The sequence below is a fragment of the Arvicanthis niloticus genome, chromosome 2 (assembly GCF_011762505.2).
Source record: "Arvicanthis niloticus isolate mArvNil1 chromosome 2, mArvNil1.pat.X, whole genome shotgun sequence".
Classification (NCBI taxonomy): Eukaryota; Metazoa; Chordata; class Mammalia; order Rodentia; family Muridae; genus Arvicanthis; species Arvicanthis niloticus.
The window spans coordinates 4,963,497-4,984,045 of record NC_047659.1 but is presented as its reverse complement, the minus strand read 5'-3'; the positions used below and the strand labels follow the sequence as shown (position 1 = coordinate 4,984,045).

The 20,549-nt window shown below is 53.1% G+C and overlaps 1 protein-coding gene and 1 long non-coding RNA gene across 7 annotated transcripts in view; both read right to left on the bottom strand.

Annotated features, from left to right (window-relative positions):
- Rxra (retinoid X receptor alpha) overlaps window positions 1–20,549 on the bottom strand; it is an 86,501-nt gene that overhangs the window by 36,868 nt on the left and 29,084 nt on the right. The window lies entirely within an intron of this gene.
- Window positions 1,824–18,582, bottom strand: LOC143441243 (uncharacterized). 2 transcript variants are annotated; one of them, XR_013108458.1, is made up of 3 exons: window positions 7,738–18,582; window positions 6,907–6,964; window positions 1,824–5,748 (listed from the first exon to the last, which is right to left on the bottom strand). It is a non-coding gene; the product is annotated as an uncharacterized LOC143441243 (long non-coding RNA). The 2 variants fall into 2 exon arrangements; XR_013108459.1 differs by having other exon boundaries at window positions 6,907–6,960.

The window sequence follows — 20,549 nt, the reverse complement described above, 5'->3', positions numbered from 1 at the left end:
CAGCCACAACCCAGGAGCCAGAAGGCCAGGCTGGAAGCACCACCAGGCCCTACCTTGGGCAGAATAGGGAATTCCACTTTGGCACCTGACAGGAAGGAAAGGGGTCCTTTCTAGGCTTCTAAGACTAGACTTCTTAGACTTCTTAGACTGCCTTCTAAGGCTTCAAGCCCATTCATCCCCCAAACCCACATGGTCTGGAGCTCCACTCTGTCTGAGAAGATCACAGCCCACTCACCCCTAGGAAGCCCTCAGCATCATCTGGTGAGTGTGACAAAAGACAATAAGGTATACTCTTACTATGTCAGAGGTGAGAAGCTGGATCCTCTCACCTACCCAGAAGCACGAGAACAATGCAAATGAGTCAGAAATGCCAGACTCTGAGTGATTGCACACACTAGGCTTAATTAAGATACCTGGGCTCAGAGCCTATTGACTTCCCTGCATACACCACGTTAATGTGCCACATTGATCTTCCTAGAACAGCTGGGAAGAGGTAAGAACAAGCCAGAAAGACACACAAGGGCGGAGACAGCTCAGCAGTTAACATGCTTACTGCTCTATAGAGGACTCGGGTTTGGTTCCCAGCACTCACACAGGTGCCTCACACATGCCTATGACTTTAGCTTCAGGGGATCCCGTGCCTTCTTCTGGCCTCTGTGGGTACCTGCATGCTCATAATAACCCAGGTTTGGTTCCCACCACCCACATAGTGAGAAAACCATCTACAAATCCAGTTCCAGAGGAACTATCGGCCTCTTCTGGCTGCAGGCACTGGGCGTGTGCATAGTTATATACACTCAGGCAAAAACACTCATACACATAAAATTCAAAGAAGTCTTTTTTTTAAAGGCAGCAGGAAGTGATAAGAAAAAAAAAAAACAAAACACTAAAACTCAAATGTCCAGCAGGCCAGGGCACTCGGTGGAGGAATCCCAGGCTCTGGGCTCAACTCTGTATGCAGCCCACAGCATGTTGCTTAGCTCTCTCAGCTACACACTGCAAAGCACAAAGGAGATTCTGCAAAGGCCCAGAAAGACAACATGGTCCAGTGTGAACACTGGGGCCCATATCTGAGCCTCCCAGTGGCTCTGGAAAATTAACTTCCCCTCTCTGAGCCTCAGTTTCCCCTCAAATGTGGGCAGAAGAGTATGTCTTCAAGATATCTATAAAGACATGTGACCACAAAGTATGCCCCATGGCACACTATACAAATGATGTCATTGCTTATAGAGGAAAGAGCCAAAGCCAGTCAACCTGCCACCAAGACAGTAGCTATAGAGACTGAGGGCAGCCACTCTGCCCCTCAGAGCATCAAAAGGCTCCATTTCCACCAACTCAAGTGGCCACAGGTAGCCAGGCCAGCCATGTCTCACTCACAGCATCAGGCAGGCCAGAGCTCCAGTGCCCCCTCAAAGGTGTATCAACACCAGGCTCAGCAAGAGAGGCCTCATCCTCCACACCCCTCCAGCTAGACCAAACCCCAAGGTTCAGCCGTCCTTGGTGTCCGCACCTGTAAGAATGAGAATAAGCCAGACCCAGGAGAGAGAGGTCCTGCCTAGAGCCCCAAGATAAAAAGCAATCACCCAATAGCCTAAAGCCTGGACCTTTTTCCTAAAACCTTCCTGGCCCTGATACCCAAGTGAGGCCCAGATATGTGGGCACTCTTGGGGCAGGCCTGTGTGTTCACTGCAGGCTGAGCTGTGCGGGCTGGATTGGCCCAGCCAAAACAGGCTGCAGGTATATGCCATAAAAAGGTCTCCTGAACTCTCTTTCCCTGTGGTCCCCAGGCCCTCTCCCCCCACCCCAAACTCCTACACCCCGCAGCACAATCCCCTATACCACAACAAACCCTACCCTCACCTGCCAGCCACCTGTGGTCCCCTGCCCGCCAGGCCAGGCCCCCTCCTGAGAGAGAGGCAAGAAGGCGCAGCCTCATGGTGAGGGCAGATGAGAGGTCCCACCATGGCGGGGACCCCATCAGTCCCCAGCCTGCCAGCTCGGGGTCCCACAGCCTCAGGCGATACAGCTTGGTCAGTGAGCAGGAGCTTAGGAGGGAAAGGCAGCAAGCTGGGCGAGCTTCTGGAGGCAGCTGGGCTCTCAGGAACAAGTGTCGTTGGCACTGGCCCTATAGCCCAGTTCCCCTTTCCCAGGACCCGCCCGGCCCTCCACCCTCAGCCAGACACCTGTGACCACAGGCAGCTCCCAATGGCCGAAACCAAGGGCTTCTTAGAAGAAGACTGGGAACCAGCCTTGTTTCCTCAAACTAAAACAGACAGTGCTTGGTACAAACAGAACCCCACCTGATCAGGGCCCAGACACACTGACCCAAGTTCAAATGTACTGCCACCTCCAGCTAGATACCTGACTAGAAGCAGATCAGGTTACCTGGCTGGACCTGCTCCCCATCTGCATGCTGGTGAGACAACAGAACCCAGTGCCAGCTGGCACTCAAGTATGCTTCATGATCTGACAGTGTGCCTATCACCATCCTGGCCTGGGCCCTGGGGAGACCTCCTTGCCTATATCCTCACACAGCAAGCAGCACACTCAACAGCAAGCCAGGCAATCAAGTCCTAGGAAAGTCCTTCAGAGCAGAGACAAGGCTAGGCCTGGAAGCCTGGAAATGCCAGTGCAGGGAACTGGCGTGAGAAGCAGCACGGCCAACAGCAGGGAAGAACAGGCCTGAACAGCCATGTCTATGGAAGTACCATGAGGGTGCTTCAAGAACGTGGCAGGAAAGAGGCTTTTGTACCCCAATTCCCTTCTATCTATACAAGGGCTCATTCTTCAGGGTACAGGCTCCTTCTGTGGCCTTCCAGTCAAGGGCCAAACCCAGGCCCAGTGATGGGGGCTAAGCATGGGGACACAGCACACGGTCTTCCACCCGACCCCTAAAACAAGTCTAAGACTCAATAGGCTGTCACACTGGGCTTCTCCTGTTGTCAGGGGCAGCTCTGAGTAACAAGCACTTGTTGCCGGCACATACACTGTCCCCACCACAGCATCACTGGGAACAGGGAGACTACGAAGAAGTCATCAAGGCTGGAGGGGTGCCAGAAGTCATTCATGGCACACTGAGCTACATACATGCATCTGAAACTATTCTGATGGGGATCTGGGGCCGGAGGAGGGGCTAGCCAGGGACAGAAGGTGAGAACTGGCCAGGCCTGAACATATAAGAACCCCAGGAGAGTTCTCTTCTTCCTGGTCTGATGGCCAGCAGCAGTCCTGCCCTTGCCCATCCCCCAACACCCCCAACTAACCACTAAGACATCCCTCTCCTCTGGTCCCAGACCCAGCTACCTAGATCAGGAGCCCTATGCACACCAACTCAGGATGAGGCGGGAGACCATGAGAGACAGCCCCAGGGTTTGCACTTTGCAATACAGGGTTCCTGGGATCCTGGCTCTAAGTCAGAAAAAACACAGCATATTTTTGTGCTTTTATTTGGCTTGGGTTTTGTGTTCTTTTCATAATGACACAACATCCAGACAGATCCCAAGCTACTGCCCTTTTGTACGCTAGCCAGGACCACTTCTTCTATCTGCTTTGGAGGCTCCAGACCCTGTAAATTTAGTTCAGACAGGATTATACCCAGATCTGCCTACAGCCAACAGCCCAGGCAGTCCTGAATGGAGAGACTACCATAGCCTGTCTGATTCTTATCCTTCCCTGATCAAGGCTTTATCACAAGAGGTGAGCCATGCCACCATGGCGATGCCTGGTGGACAGTTATGACCCCCAAATCCACCTGCCTTGGGTCTGGTCTGTAAACAAGGCCTGTACCCCACCAAACCTCAGAAAGCTGAGTCTTGCCGTCTTAGCAGCCATGGATGGACATGCTCAGTGTCATCCTTTCTGCTTGTCCAGGGCTCAACCTTGGCCCCATAGGAAGTGGAATCCAGAACTGCAGGGCCACCTCTCAAAGCTAGCAGACTTGCTTTCAGCCTCAGTATGGTTCCTTGCTAAGCTCTGAACACATCTAAACCAGACTCCACACAGCCACACTCATTGTCTTCTGCACTGACAGAACTCATTGAGAAAGCAGAGACCATGCAGATGACTAGTCAGTCATAAGACGCCCACCGTTCACTCACTGAGGGTCCTCTTGTGAGGCATGGGCCTTACTACAGACCATCTGAGTGTGTCGAGTGCTGGAGAAGTCTCTAACAGGAATAGCTGCTAAGATGTGTTCTCACCTCTCTGACGAGCATAGCCATGTCTGTGTAGATCATACATGGCCTAAGACCTAACCAGTGCCTACACTCATGACATAGCCAGGGAGCCCAGCCCTACCAGGCCTCTTAGTCGGGGTCTTATCTGTCAGGTGCTGCCTGGGCCAAGCCCAGCCGTAGGTTCTCTGACACTGAGCAGAGTAGTACTGGAGTAGACCTGTGATCGCTATGACCACTCTGAGGAGGCAGAACAGTAGGACCAGTTCTTCTGCAGTCAGTTCTAACACGGTAACAGAACATCACACAGGTGGCTTTGGGTCAGCCATGGTGGTGTTCACACCAAGAGAACTAAAATGCACTGAAATGAGCACCTATCACCACCCAGGTAGGCCGCTACACACTGACGAACATAACACATCCCTCACAAGGGCGTAAATGTGTGACCTAAAGATCCTGTCTCTTACCCCTCAAGCAGAACCACACTGTTCCAGGGAAGTATGGGGGCCAACCTGAGCTCACCCTTGCCTCTCATTCTCTTCCTTTCAGTCCAAAAATTCAATCCCTTCCCCGGCTTCACTCCTCTGTGCCCAGTCAGGGCAAACACCCCCACCCAGACCTCAACTTCCGTCCTACACAGACAGCCAGGCTGAGAACAGTGGGCAGAGTGGTAGGAGGGATAGGAGACAGACCTAGCTCCTGTAGGCTAAATTTAGCCACGATGATGTGGTCATTGTCTTTCTTCCTCCACCTGACATACTGATAGATCTTCAGCACAGAGACCAAAGACTATCATAAGGCCTAGCCAGCCAACTAGTCTGGGCCTCAGGGAAGAGAGGAAAGGAAGACCTTGAGAGCACTAAGTACTACATCTGACATCAGACACCTTCTCTGGCTTCCCGGTAGACTTACCTCTTTCTGAACAGCACCTACCCAAGGGAGAGGTAGAGTCAATGTCCCTGTGGGCCCCACATACAGACGGCCACATGACCATCAGCCATCAGGGCCTATCTGGTTCTGCCTGCTTGATCCTGCATGGTCATTCTCTCTGGGTTTTACCTCCTCCAGGAAGCCCTCCCTGCTCCTCTTAGAAGACCCAGCTAGCCTTGAGATTAAAGACCATTTGGCAAACTGGACCCAGTTATCAGTGGCCACCAAAGTCTAGCACCATGAACACTGCCCCCAAAGAAGGCTCCTTACTTCCTGTGACCACAGAGCCCTGTCCAACCACATCTCAAACAGGCTCCTACCTGGCTCCATCAAGTAGCTACAGACAAGCCTTGGCCTGTCAGCCTGAGCCTCTCAGCTACAGCCAACCCTGCCACCCCCACTCCGGGATCCAAGTGACTCACAGGGCCAGTACAACACCTCCGACCCACACCGCAGGTATCCATGGAACACTCACCTGCCCAGGCTTGCTGCCGGTAGGCAGCAGTAGTGCCAAAGCCAAGCTTGGTCCACTGAGAGGCAAGACAGGAGATAGGAACCAGGGAATCCTGAACTCTACCAGGCCATCCAGTCACACAGACAGAGAGGGGCTTCAGAAAAGGATTCCTGAAGGTCATGCTCAAGTAGGCTGGAGGCGAGGGAGATAACACAACACAGACTACAGACTACACACAACACGACACTACACACCCATGGACAGACCAACAGAGGTGTAGTCCTGACTCTGAAACTGAACAGCCTATGAGAGCCGCAGACTGTAGTCCTGACTCTGAAACTGAACAGCCTATGAGAGCTGCAGACCTTCTTGTCCCCAGAGGAGATGGCCCTGAGGTCAGATGGAGTCTTCTCTGTATGCCTGTGGGCCTAGAGAAACCTCCAACCTAGATCAAGGGGGATGCCGCGCCTCCCCTGTGAGAGTCCTGCAAGGTTTGAGCCTGAGGAAGCTCGTACTGATTCCCACACTAAGGCAAGGCTGGTCTGAAGTCTAGCACAGGCCACAGGGAGGGAGAGCCCAGCGAGAATTCCTGGGTTTGACCAGTCAGGGCCTGATGTCCTTCCCTGAGAAACCAAGATGTCCTCTATATCTCCCAGGATTAAGGGAGGCTAGGGATACAGTGAGCCCTGCAACTGCCAGGAGCTATACAAGTAGCATCTGTAACCCAGAATCAGACACTGGCTCAGACCAACTCACTATCCTGTGTGGGCTCCCAACCTACAGGGCACAGACAGAGACCCCATAGATGGCAGAGTGCAACACACCCTCTCACAGTACCTCACAGTACCTCAGCTCTGGTCTGAGTACCCACTGAGCAACCTGCTTCCTCTCACACTGGTCACTGCCTGCAGTCCCATTTACCCTCCAATACCATGCTAAGGCGACTGTACTTTTGCCCAGAGCCATAAGTACAATTAAGGGGGTGGGCTCAGGTTTCTGCAACTCTGGGAATCTCCAGGAGATGGGACAGACTCCTGAGATGTGGGAGCAACTCTCACCCAATACCTATGAAGGAGCATAGGATGGGATCTGTAGGAGAAATCAAAGGGAAGGGGTCCGATGGGACCTAACCAAGCAAAGACAAGCAGGCCCAACAGGGGACAACATGACATCAGTCCTACTCTGCAGAGGTGTGGCCAAGGTGGAAGGGCCCTGGGGCTGGGCTGAGGAATCTGGATGGAAGCCACAGAACTAAGCCAGCAGGCAGGTGACCTGGCTGAATTGCATCTGCTAACCAGTGGACAGATGCAGAAGAGACAAATGAAGACAAACGAGAGACTCTGTCCTCACCTGGACACAAAGCAGGGCCTCTCCCTGGCCAGGACGTGGGTAGAACAGGACAATCTGACTTGAGGAAACAAAACAAAGTTACAGCCAGGATCCCTCCAGGCAGAAGGCCACAGCCAGGCTGGGAAAACTCTGGAGGCAGGGTGTAAGATGGCATCTTGGAGCCTGTGGCTTGTGGACACTTAATTATCAAATGTTGCATACAGTCGACGTCCCCTCTCTGTGCCCAGCCATCTACCGGACTTGGTGGCCTACCATCTGAAACCAACTATAATATTAAGGGCTGTTCCTGTGGTTCTTGTTACAAGACTGATCCACAGGGACAGTGAACCCGCTCCTTGGAAATGGGGGCCAAGGCCTGTGCTCTGGGCACATTGGAGTTTAGCTCTTAATAAGCTAGCAAGCACTTATGTCTCTAAAACCCACAGGGCCACAGGCCCAGGCCACTTCTCCCTGTTCCACTTCTGAACACAGGAAGTGTGGGTGGAGAATCCTGGAGCAGAGTCCTGCACATATCACACCACAGCTGTCTGGGCTTCCAGATGCTGGTCTCATGGGAAAGGATGTGCCACTCTCCCTGAGGTGACAAGTCCTCAGTGCTCCCTGGAATGGCCAGACACCCCAAGGGCTCAGGGCCTCACAAGCTCTCCTTCCTGGCCTGGCCTGGAACCAGTCTTCCTGCTGGGCTTGCTTCTAATCCCATCAAAGTCATTGAAAACCTGCTGCCCGCCCTCAGCCCCACCCTGGCCTGTGCAGCCACCTCTCCCGAGGGTAGCAGCTTACATAGGTCTAGCCTGCACCAATGCCAAGCTGCACACCAGGACTTCAGCCTACCTGGATGCCCAGGGCCACTTCCAGCTCAACTCAAACCAGCACCAGCCCCTTCTCCCATACAGAAGGCTCTCCACTGGAGAATCTCACAAAGCGAAGTACATCTGTGAAATACTCTGACACTTCACTGATAACCTCTGCCTTGCTCCGTCTGGGAGGGCAGGACAGGCTCTCGGGTGGAAGGACGGTCCAACCAATGGCAACATAGGGGCAAAGGTGGAGAGTCAGGCATGGATAGAGTTTCTGGATTCTCCTCACTCTCTAAAATCCAACAGTGTGTTGCCCAGGTCACAAAGACTTGCTGTTCAGTTTTCAGCAGCTAAGATCCTGGTCCTAGATCTAGAATTGGTGGTACCCACTGTATAGGACTTCATCAATGGGCACAGGAACATCCTGCCCAAGGGGTGTGACCTGTCGCCTCCAGGAAACACTGGTAGCAACTGGTAGTCATCATAGCATTGGTCCGGACGACTCATTGTCAACCGCGGCTGCACAGACCAGCAACTGGGCACATTCATACAAGAAACAAAGCAAGAATGAAGTTACATCTTGAACTTCAGCAGCTTCCCTTCCAGTCACAACGGGACTAAAACCCTACTGCAAGGAAGGATCCTAACGTCAGTGTGGGGAAGGGGGTACTGTGGGGGTTGATGGAGGAATTAGAGGAGCCTCTGGCAGCCTCACTGGGGAAAACTTCAAGCTGTGTAGGAAAGGTGTGTGCATCTCACAAGAACCAGGTGGTTCCTCCCATCAGGCTCCTTCTGGGCACAAATCAGCCGCAGACTTGCTCGACACCTTGCAGCCCCATCCACACTCACTTCACCCAGGACACCCCCTCAGATTCCACCTCTTGCTTCACCATGCACCAGACACGTGCTGCCCCAGTACCGCCTACTCTGATAAGTACCACTTATCAGGAGGGATGACAGGACTATCGGGGGATGGTGCTGTGAGATGTGGGGAAGGCACCCAGCTTAGCTGGTTCAACACAGCTGCCCTCAGTACTGCCCAGAGTTCCCTGAAGCAGAAGGTAAGGACTAACGAAGCCAAGGCTCACCCTGGTTACCTATCTCTGAAGCAAGGACACTGGAGCTCTGTCTCCCTGAAGGTGCCAACATCTGAGCCTCCTCCGGAGGCTGAGTAACCATCTGGAGTCTCTGCACCCCTGTAGCAGCCTTGAGGCCAGCCTAGGTAGGAGTCAGTCATAGCAGCAGAGAGCATGCCTGCACAGAGGGCATGGGGCCGGGACAAAGGAAGGCTGGATGACACACTGCACAGCCCTCCTCCTGGCCTGCCCACTTGGCCAGCTGCCCAGAGAAGTAAATGATGTTTCCTTCTCCAGACCCTGTGTTCACCTGGGCCACACCAGACTAGTTTTTTCAGATCCTACACTCCTCACTAGACTCAGCTACAAGGAGCCAGGAAGAAGCCCAACTCCTGGTATCCACAGGTGGACATGCCCAACACACACCTTCTACCTGTAGATAGTAACCAGAAAAGACTGTTGCCCACACACCATGATTATCCAGTACGCTCCATACACAACAGCTGACAACTGGGACCTCTCCGGCTCTCTCAAACCTCCAGCAAACCTGACTTCTTTTTGCAGGAAAGATGAAGAGACTCAGAAGTTAAGTGCAACCTGTCCAAGGCCATTCTGCTGGCCAGAGGTTAGCTGGTCAGGAGCCAAGGCTACCTAAGCACACAAGGCAAGGGGATCAGAGGGGGTGATAAGAAGGGAGGGGGGAGTAGGGACAGAACTGTAGAAGGGAGGGGGAGAGGAACCAGAGGTATACAGGAAAAGGGAGAGGTACTACAGGGGATGGAAGAAGGACAAAGGGAAGGGACAAGCAGCTGTGGAAAGGGCCCAGGCAGAGGAAATATAACCACGTCTGGACATCAGGGACACAGCAGAGCTAAGCCAGGAGCACTGGCAGGCCCTGCCCCCAGGGGAATGAATGAAAAATATAAAATACACTGGCCTCCTAGGGACCCAGAGCTTCTAGAAGCCCAACAAAGCAGGGGCATTGGGTGGGCAGCTATGTAGATACAGGACCCCCCAAATCAGAGGGTACCCATGTGGGACCCTCTGGGACCCCCTTCTTACTCTGTACCCAATACTGGTGGGTGCTGCCTCCCACAGAAGCTCCCAGCACTACTAGAAGCCGCACTGAGTTCCTCTAGTGTTCTAGCCCTGAGTATACCAGGCAAGCCACTGTCCACAGGCAGAGCCAAAGCCACCAAGTAGCTCTGCCCTGGGGCTGGCGGAAGAGGGCACATGGCGGGTCTGTTTCCCTCTGGCTTCTATGACAGTCCCAGGGTGGCTGGAGCTTGTTTTATTTTTCTGAACACAAACATCTGACACATACTCTTACTGGGGGAACCCTGGCTATCCTCAATCATTCTGAAGCTCCCCGGTCCCACAGACCTAGGATAGTGTCCCACCCACAGGGCCTACCCTAGGCATGCAAGCCTTACCCACCCCCAGTCTGGTTCAGCCCTAGGTCTAAAGCTGGGCCCATCACCATGGGATGAACTAACCATCCTCTGGACCAAGATCTGCCTAGAGCCAGCCTTCTTCAGTGTCATGCTCTCCCAACTGTGGGTCTGGAGCAAAGTTTCCCCAGGGGCAAGTCAACAGTGACCACCACACAGCAAGATAAATCCACCTCTGTATACACACAAACACAGAGCTCTGGTCATGTCATCAGGCCTGATTCAGAGAAGCTGCCAAATAGACATCTGTTGAAGGATGGGATACAAGTGAGGCACACTGGTCAGTGCCAGCTGCAGACCCATCAGAAGCTTAGGAGCCAGGCAAGCATATTCTAAAGTCCCAACTAAGGCCCCGACTGTAAGGCTGTGTGACCCGACACAGGCTGACCAAACAAATCCTCTGGGACTGATTTCCTCTTCTGCAGAGAGCTGCAGGCTAAGGAAGTGGCCTGACTGCAGTGTCTCTCTCCTCTGCCCCCATTTGCTGAGCTTCAGAGGCAGCTGCTCCGGCGCCATCCCCTCTGGACCTGCTCCGAAGGCTGAACGTGTGAGGCCAAAGGAAGCGAGGTGCACATCGCCAGACAGCAAGACTTTCTTCAGGCTCATGCTTAGGAGGACAGAACCCCTAGGGCCTGCCCACTCACAGGAGGGTAGCCTGCCAGTTACTTGCTCTCTGGTCAGTCGGGGGCCAGAGTCACTCTCTTGCAGACAGCCTGGAGCCACATTGGGGAAGTGGACTTGTGGCCACTACAAAGCTGGCTTTGCTGAATCTATCACACAAGTGCTGAGAACCAACTGGTAACCTACTTTTATCAAGGCACCTACCATCAGCAAGTCTAGGCTCAAGTTCTAACTGGGACAAGCACAGCTAACTAGAGTTGTGGGCATCTGACTCAACTCTCTGATCCCCAGAAACAGTATCACCAGGAATGTGCGCTCCACACAGATAGGCACTAGAGAGGACTTGGTACTAGGACATCTTCATCCTCAACTGCCCTGCCAGGAAGAAACAGAATGGCAAGACTGGCCCTGTCAGTGACTCCCATCCAGTTAGAGAGACAACCTTGTCTAGAGCCCCAACCCATCTAGGAGGGTGGTGGCCAGAAGCAGACAACAGAAAGGGCTTCCTGACAGAAGCATGGTTTATCTCCCTCCAGCTATAGTCCAGCAGGCTCCCACGTTCCCAAGCACAGCTGGCAGAGTGGGCAGGACAAACCTGCACTCGTGTCACTATGAAAAGCCACCCCAGCACAGTCCTAGGGCCAGCAGACAGATGTTAGGGGTCCCAGCAACAGGACACAGAAGGCCTCAGTCCAAGGCCAGAAAGTGATGTCACCTCTCTGGACTGTCATTCTCACTGGATGGGTGGCCAGAAAAGACCAGTATCACGGCTACAAGAGGTATGCACAGCTGACATACCACAGCACAAGGCTCAGATCCCAAACAGTATGTAATACATACAATAGGTTGTAACCCTGGAACTAACTGAGAAAGCTCTGTGATCACTGCTCTGCCCAGCTGTCACATCTGCCAACCGAACCACATGTACCCTCCTTCCCAGTGTTGAGCATCAAAAATTCCACTTTCCAGAAAGCAAGCCTCAGACTTCCGTCTACTGTAGCCCTGGTGATCCAGCTGCCATGCCCAGGCCCCTTGCCCTCTCAGAGCATCTGCTTCCTCATCTGCAGGGCCCCTCCCGACTGATGAGCACAGGGCAGGCACCACAGCTTGGGAAGGTTCAACCATGAGATTCCTAGAACCAAGGTTACACACAAACACACACCTGATGAAGTCACTGGGTCACACTGTGCCAGGTGGGAGGATGGTCTCGAGCCTTCCTGTACCCCACCCCTTCGCTCACAGAGCCAGAGAACAGTCAGTCCTCAACCCTGGCCAGATCAAATAAAAGCCATAGGCCTGGGGCCACAGAGCCCACCAGGGCAGGGCTAGCATCTGCCAAGGGTGTGTGAACCACCCCCAAATTAATGAGTAGACCTTCATGCCCCAGCCCATGGACATCTGGTCATCTGGTCACAGGGCTATGTGTACACTGGGATGGCCATAGGGCCTCCATGAGCTACTTTCTCTCTAAACATAGCACAGGAACCTCCTGTGAGGTGGGAAGACTTTCCAGGTCAAGGGCCTGCAACATAGTGATCAATGAGTTTTTCAGCCTGCCTGGCCCTGGCCACAGGATAGAGGAACACCACTGGGTGCTGCCAGAGACTCCTACATCCCACAACCTCCAGCATCCATTAACACAGAAGGGGGTCCACATGGCCAGTCCAGGCTTCCCTTAGGAGGGCACACACTGCTGAGTCTCTTGTCTCTTTGCCCTCACCTCTCCAGCCAGGCCACACGAGCACCATGCTCCTAAGACGCCCCCTCGTTCTGCCATCCACTTGCACAGGCTGCTGTGTGTGGGCACAGGCTCAAAGGTCTGATATCAAACCCCACCACTCTGCTTTTCCTCAGTTTCCTCCCTCCATAAAACTGAGCTGTTATTAGGATTTCTTGAGTTTGGAGTATTGTCACCCTGCCCTGATATCACAACCTTGACTGGCGTCTTCACCTCAGCAGTTGGGGAAGTGTGGCCTCTCCTCTCAGGAGAAAAATGAGGCCTGGGCACCCCATGGGGAAGACACAGACCAGGCCTGGCACCAGGCACCTGAAACCAGTCCTGTGACTGGCTGGCAGGATATTGGGAAACTCACAAGAACTTATTTCAACATCTTGGCCACGTCAGAGATGGGTTTCAACATGCACAGCACCCAGGAAGGACGGTGGCCATCTAGGCCTGTTTGCCTGCCCAACACGCAGGGACGACTGTGCTCCCTATGACTGTCCAGCAAAGGGACAGGCAGAGACATGAGAGGGCCATCTCCTACGGACAAAGCTGCACTCCCCTGCCCCCAGCACCCAGCTACAGGCCCCAGGCTCTCTGTCCTGCCCTATGCCTCAGATGCCCTATCCAGAAATGGGAACGAGATCCTGCAATCTGCCAAGGGTGAGGCTTCAGAAGATTACAATCTAGAAAGAACAACCCTTGTGGCCCCCAGCTTGAACACCCAGAGTACTCAATACCAAAGCCAGAGAGATCCTTCCCTATACATGCAGCAACTCTGGGCAGCCGGGAGGTCTTAGCTAAATTTTAAACAAAGTCACGGACCCCTGAAGACAGCAGGAGCCACTCAAGATCATCACATGAGTCCACATTACTACCCCATCAGACAACAAGGGAAACCGAGGCCCAGTGAGTTGGATGAACTTTTCCCAGGACACAAACCCGAGAGGAGCTGAGCCTGACATCAGAAGGAGGGAAGACTTTTAATGGGTTGGGAGTAGATGAGTGGCATTGGACCCAAGTCTCTTGCTAAAGAACTCTATAGTCTTGAGGCCCCAAGAATAGGGGCAGGGCCCCACAAACAACTGACACCCTGTGATAGCCAACCTCATCCATTTTCAACTCCAGAACGGACATCCCAGCCTGAAAATCTGACAGGTTTCTAGCCTAGCCACATTCCGATAGCCTGAGTTAGAGGTGGTATCTCTCCTACTGCCAAAACCCCAACCCAGGTGGCAACAGCACTCTGTAATGGGGCACCCAGAGCCTCTGTATCCACATTGCCACCCACCCAGTCTCTGAGGTCCAAATGTAGCTATGTCTATGGCTCAGTGACAGCATACTACCGTCTCTGCTTGGCCCAGGCCCTGAACTACAATAGGTTCTACATGCAAGCACTTCTATACAGGTGTCCTCCATTCCAGCATCCAACAAACACTCGGATAATTCTTAAGAGGTAATGAGGTAATCAGCTACCTGAGGGCCTTTGCACAGCCAGGCTATAAATACCAATCTCGCACAAGGACATGACCAGCCTCCCATCACATGTGGATCTGGAAGCATGGCAGAGACCTGGGAAGCCTCACATCTTGCCCTATGGAAGTGAAGTGCCACCAATAGAGAGAGAGAGAGAGAAAGAAAGAAAGAGAGGGAGGGAGGGAGGGAGGGAGGGAGGGACCAGCATGTGAGAAGAGAGCTGGGGACATGAGGATCAGAAAAGGAGGTTCGATCTGGACCCTGAGGCCAGAAAAGACTTGGCTGGGACCAAGAGAGTAAAGAACTGCCAATTTTCTCCTAGCTGCATGAAGACAACAGTTCTCTGTAGGTAGAGAATCTGTCCCAACCTCATGATGCTCTCCTCACCCAATATGACCCCAAGTCACAGAGCCAGTTGGAGGTGGAGTAGGAAAACATTGAAGCATAAGCTACCCCTGCAGACTGTGGCTGCCACCCTACATACCCCTCTGGATTCCTCCAGAACCTCTTTCCATGGAGACCACACCCTGCTGTGTCCCAAGAAATCATGCAAGCAGGTGCTCTCTCCATGCTCTGGGCCTTGCTCAGGCACCCTAGGGATCCCCACAATGGGGAAAAATACAGCCTCATGTTTGCTTGGTACACAGAGTCCTGGGAGTTCACTGCTCTGCGATGGGATCTGGTCAAGTTCTCACAGGTGAGTACGCATCCTCACATCACGACAGATAAAGGACATTCCTAACGCTTTGCGCTAAGTCAAGTCCTGAACCAGCATGTTCCCACCCAGCTGTTCCTCTTATACTTCCAAACCATGGCACAGAAAGTAGGGGAACCAGAAAGCTTTGGGGTAGATGTTCTGAGAAGGGTAGGACTATGTCTCCTGGTCACTTGGCTAGGGAAGAACCAGCTGCCCCTGGACTGGCCTGGAACCCAGAGAGACCATAAAATCTAGGTCCTTGATGATGGAGGAGACAGAAGGTTCAGGGTCCTGGGAAACTGAACAGAATGCTAGGTACAAGAGGCTCCCACAAGCAGAGGACCAACATGCACACAGTTACATGCTCACTTGCAACGTACATTTTGCATATATACACTCACACACACACACACAAACACACACACTCTCTCACATGCTCACATGCAAGACATATGTCATCTTGTGTACACACACTCTCACTCACATAAAACCACATGCCTGGTTTCTCAGAAAGAGCAAGGCAGAAGCATGGCTTCACCATGGTCCTGGAAGAGGACTACAGGCCCAGATAGCTGGCACTCCTCAAGGAAACCTGGTGGTAGCCACCAAGGAACCATTCATAGGGGATCAGGCAGACCTAACTTTCCTCACTGCAAGGCTGCTTCACAGGGAGAAGGGGGCGCATAACAGAGAATGCATAGCTAATGGGCCCCTCTGGAAACCTCATCCCATCAGAATTCATCTCAGGGGTAGCTAAGGAAAGTCCAGGGCCCCTTTGCAGGCAGCCCAAGCCAGCAGGCTTGGCTGTGCAGGCAGACTCCTTCAGACAGGAGCCTGTGCTTATCAGCTCTGTCTCCAGCAAAGCAGTAAGCACAGGCACACCCCTAGAGCTTTGGGAGCTGGCTTGGTGAGCATGATCTACAAGATCAGCAAACAGTTAGTCAAGCCAGCTTTAAGTACCAAAGGACCCCCGAGGGACTGCCAACAGCTCCTCCCTCCACGGGAAAACTAAAAACCTAAAGGTCTTGGGCACCTCTTGCCCAAAGGTGCTTGGCTGGTGACCTCTGAATTACCATCCACACAGCCTCCTATCTCCCAGTGTCTGCCATGTGGGACTCTGGTGGTCCCCTTCAACCACCTCAGCAGATGGAAAAGGAGGGGGTTCTGTGGGCAGCCTGTGAGGCCCTTCCTACCCCATACTGCCTTTACAGGACTAGCTCTGGAAACAGGAAGCCATCCAAAGGGATGGCTTCTGCAGCCCCATCCAGAGGAGCCCCAGAGCTTCCTCTGCCCCACCCCTCTGTACCCTGCCATGCTGGCCCTGCTAGCTGCTCACATGGGGCACAGCCCAAGGGGTGGCTTCTAGTGGTACTGAGCAAGGATGAGGGGGATTGGCCATGACAGGACCACTCTACAGCTAATACCCTATGTAACTCATTCCAGATGGGTTGGGGCAGGAGCAACAAGCACCCTTCTGAGGAAGCTTGGAAGAGCCAATCACATGCCATTCCTGAACCCATGCCAAGGCCCGACAGACCTCAGGGCAGGGGGCGTGGCAGCAAGCAGCAGCAATGGAGAACGTATCCCTCCCCCTCTTCTCCTCAGCAATACTATCTCCAGACACTACCTTTGGGCCCACAGCACACAAGCCTGGAGGGGCCCTGAAGCCTGTCTTCAGGAACTGTGATTCCCTAGGTCCGTGTTGCAGCACTGAGCTGGCCTCAGAGATGCTGATCAAATGCTGACCCTGACCCCCAAGAAGAGAGGGATGGGAGTGGTTGGCAGATTAACACCTATCCTCCCACACAGTTCTGAAACACAAGCACAGAGGGTCATGCCCTCTGAACCCTGACCCCTGACAGAACACCCAGTGGGCTGCCTTGCCTCTTGGGTTTGCACTTCAGCCTGCTCCTTCACCACAGCCTACCTTGGACAGTATACAGTAATCATCTCCAGCTTCAGTATCCTCACGTGGAATCCTCTTCCTGTATAGTGACCACTAAGCCAAGGCCAGAGCCAGGGTAGAGGCCAGGCCTAGCCTGGCCAGCAGGACTCTCCTCCTCCACCACCAAGATTGAGGGCCTATGCTGTTTGTTTCAACCTATAGCTGTTATTATACAGTGGGCCTGCCCTAGGTTGGAGTGAGCCACTAGGTCTGTTCCAAACCTCCAACAGGAAGGGATCCAGAGACTGCAGGAAATAGGGCCAAGCAGTCAAAGGAGCGCCCCAGTGAGGCCTCAGTTTCTGTAGCTGCAAAGGCACGGATGCTGTGCTTCAAGGGATTGCTCTGACATGCAGTAAGGTAGTCGACCAAGAAGGGGCTGCTGACATTACCTCACCAAAGACGCTAGCCAGGCCCTGCCTGAAGTCTGTCTCCTAGGCTTATCTGTCCCATCCTACAACAGAGCTCCCGTCAGGTGCCAGCATCCATGCTCCACAGAGCCCGCCATTCATCAGCATATACCAGCCATGGTCTTAGCCCTCTTCTGTATAGTCCACACACTAAGCCCTCGACTACTTGACTAAACAGTGAGCTACTTTAATTGTTCTAGCTATGTAGAGGAAAGACCAGCATCACTATAACTATAGAAGAATGGACAGAACAGAAAAACCCCACATGGATGTATGGTAAGCTCCTAGCCCTCATACCTTCAACAGCTTCCTTTTCCTTCTTGTTCCCTTTTCCAGTTTGATGCTCATAGGTGAGGATCTAAAAGCCCTAAAACTAAGAGAAGGAGCCCCAGGTTTTCATGAGTAGGCCCACAGGGCATTCACCAACCTAAGTGGTCTTCAGGGCTCCAAGCCTCAAAGCTGTGTAGGAAATCTTCTGGTCAGTGCTACCTGAAAACACAGCTCCTGGATGCTTGGGGGTGGGGTGGGCAGCTGCTGAAATTGGACCAGACACAGCAAACTCTGCACTTGGTGCCTAGTACATCATAGGGATGAGGGCACATGGTCATCCTTACCACCACCATGATCCCAGACTTCCACCATAGGCACTAGTGGGGGGCCCACTGAAGGACAGACTGGATAGACACCCAGTCACTAACTGGCCCACAGGAAGAGCTCAGGGTCTTGTGAGGCCAAGGAGGGCTGATACTCAGAGAAGAACCAGGCAGGGGTGAAAGGTGATTACCTAAACGGACACCTCTCCTGCAAAGGGAAGTCCTTCAGTAGGGAATGCACCTCAGAAGCCCTAAGCAGTCCTGTGGCCCACCAGTCTGGAAGGGAACAGAGAGTAACCTTTCCTGCTACTTACTGGCCCATGACCAGTACTCAGGTCACTCCCATTCCTAGGGTCGCAGTGGTCCCAGCAAGGTCCCCATCCTGCAGTGAAAGCAGTGACCGACAGAGTGCTCACCTCCATATCGCCAACCCCCTGTAGGTTAAGCCTACAGCTCCAGACTTGCCCCTAAGCCAGCCTGGAAGAGTAAGAAGGAAGACACCAGCTTTGCAGACCCTTCACATCCTCTAATGGACAGAGACAAGGCCATGCAAACGACAGAGTGTAGAGCATGGGACGGAGCCAGGATGACTCCTCTGAGAGGGTGCTATGGAGGAACGTTTGTAAGGAGGGAGGCTGCCACAGGCTCGGATGTGAGGCCTCTGCCTAAAAACCTGCCCTGCATTCACAGCAGCTAGAAGCCAGCCAGGAGCCAGGCATGGCAGGTGGGAATGGGAGGTGGGTATACAGAAAGGGGCTCTGCTACACCAGCAAGCAGCCCAGATCGAGCCAGGTGGCAGTGCCAAGCCAGAGAATGAGTTAAGAAAAACAGAGAGCCAAAGCTCTGAAGGGGAGAAAGCAGCCCTGCCCTTGTTCTACAAAAAAAAAAAAAAAAAAAAAAAAGACACTGGGGACAGGTGGGAGGGACCCCTTACCAAGTAAGAAGAGAAAACCAAAGCACTCACTCTAGGGTACTATTCTGGAAACTTCTACCTGTGCCTGGTCACTTGGGCAGACAGAAAGCAGCCTTAGAATCCACATCCTGCTCCCAAATAAGGAATCCCTCTGATTTTAATCAGAACCATTAGGCACTTGTTCGGTAATTAGGAGACACAAATTACAGTGTAAAAAAGCTCATTACCAACAAATGATGGGCGACAGCCACACAGAGGAGGACGTTACAGGCCCTGACAAATCCCCCAGACTGGAAGCATCTGGTCTCCAGAACTACACTTGGGCGACTGCCCACAGCCTCCTGTGTCACCTGTATCTCCTGCCATTGCTCTTGCTGTCCTGTCCCTGCTAGTCAAGGCACTAGCCAGGCCACTGGAGAAAGAAGGTGTGAACTCAGTGGGGGGTGGGCAAGTCCTCAGCAGACATGGGAGGGGAGGACATGGTGCATGGGGCACTCAGCAGGTCAGCAGACTGGGGAGGGAATGGGGATGGGAAGCAGAAGGAGAATGACATCTCCAGGGTCCAGAGAGAGATGACTCAGCAGTTAAGAGCACTGGCTGCTATTCCAGACAACCCAGGTTCAATTCCCAGCATCCACATGACAGCTCACAGCCATCTGTGACTCTATTCCCAGGGAACTCAGTACCCCATTCTGCCCCCCATGAGCATAAAACTTTGACACATAAAAGTTAAATTTTTTGATAAAAAAATATCCAATCCAAGCATGGGGGCACACACCTGTAATCCCAGTATTCCACAGGCTAAGGCAGGAGGATTACTTTGAGTTCAAGGCCAATACAGGCTAAAGTGAGACCCTGTTTCAGAAAACAAAACAAGAATAAGAAAATGTCTCCAAGGGCTTGGAGTGTGGGCCCAGAGGTAGACCATTTGCTTAGAGTAAGCCAGGTCCTGTGTATGTTCCATCCCCATAATTGGGGGGGGGGGGGGGGGTGATAGGATTGTAAATTTCCTTCTGGGTCTCAGGCCTAGAATGGGGCCCAGAGAAAGTTCTAAAACCAATTAGTAATTAGTAATTGGTAATATAGCCACCAGTTTAACTGTGAGTCAGATGGTACCATAAAAAAAGGTCCAGTCTGATGGCAAGGCAGGGCTGATGAGGCTACAATCACAGGGTACTGCCCCTTGTGGACTTCCTTATTACCCAGGGACTCCCAGACCTAAGCTACAGGGGAAACAGGAGCCTACCAAGGGACTGGGACTCACCAGGACTCCCCCCACCTTCATTAGGCTTCCCAACCCTACTGGCAAGCCTGCTCCACAGCCCAGAATCTGCAGGCCTAGCCTGACTACAGCCTACAGCCACCCTCCAGTCCACAAGCAGCCTAGCCTTGGAGTGAGCTGTATCGTCCTCAAGGTTCCAGCCAAGACTCCTTCCTCTGGTCTCGGATCCTATATTCACCTCTCAACAGTGTACCCCATGGCAGGCTCACATCAAGGGCCTCAAAGTCTGCCTTCACAAAAACACCCTTGAACCGAGTACAGCCAGTGGCCCAGCAGGGACAGCAATAGGACTGGAACTAGATATAGAACCACATGGCCAGCACTGGCTGCCCACTATTCTCCCAACACCAGAGGCTCAGAAAAGGGATCTGGAACTTGAAGATGGAGCAGGCCTTGAAGAAACAGAATTTAAACCTAGGGCTCCACTGGAGCCAATGCTTGGGAGGGTTGGGGTGCAGGCTGTTGTTGGACAGGGCAGCCAGACCCTGCCTCTATGGCCCAATCTCCCAACATGCAGCAGTGTGCATCCTGTCACCTGCTCATGCCAGTGCCCCAAGACCCGAGCCCAGAGCACCAAACAACAGACAGCTCTAATGCCCCTCCAAGAGACTCTAGGTCTCCCAAGGCAAGGCAACCTGAAAGCCGAGACTCAGATTAGGGCT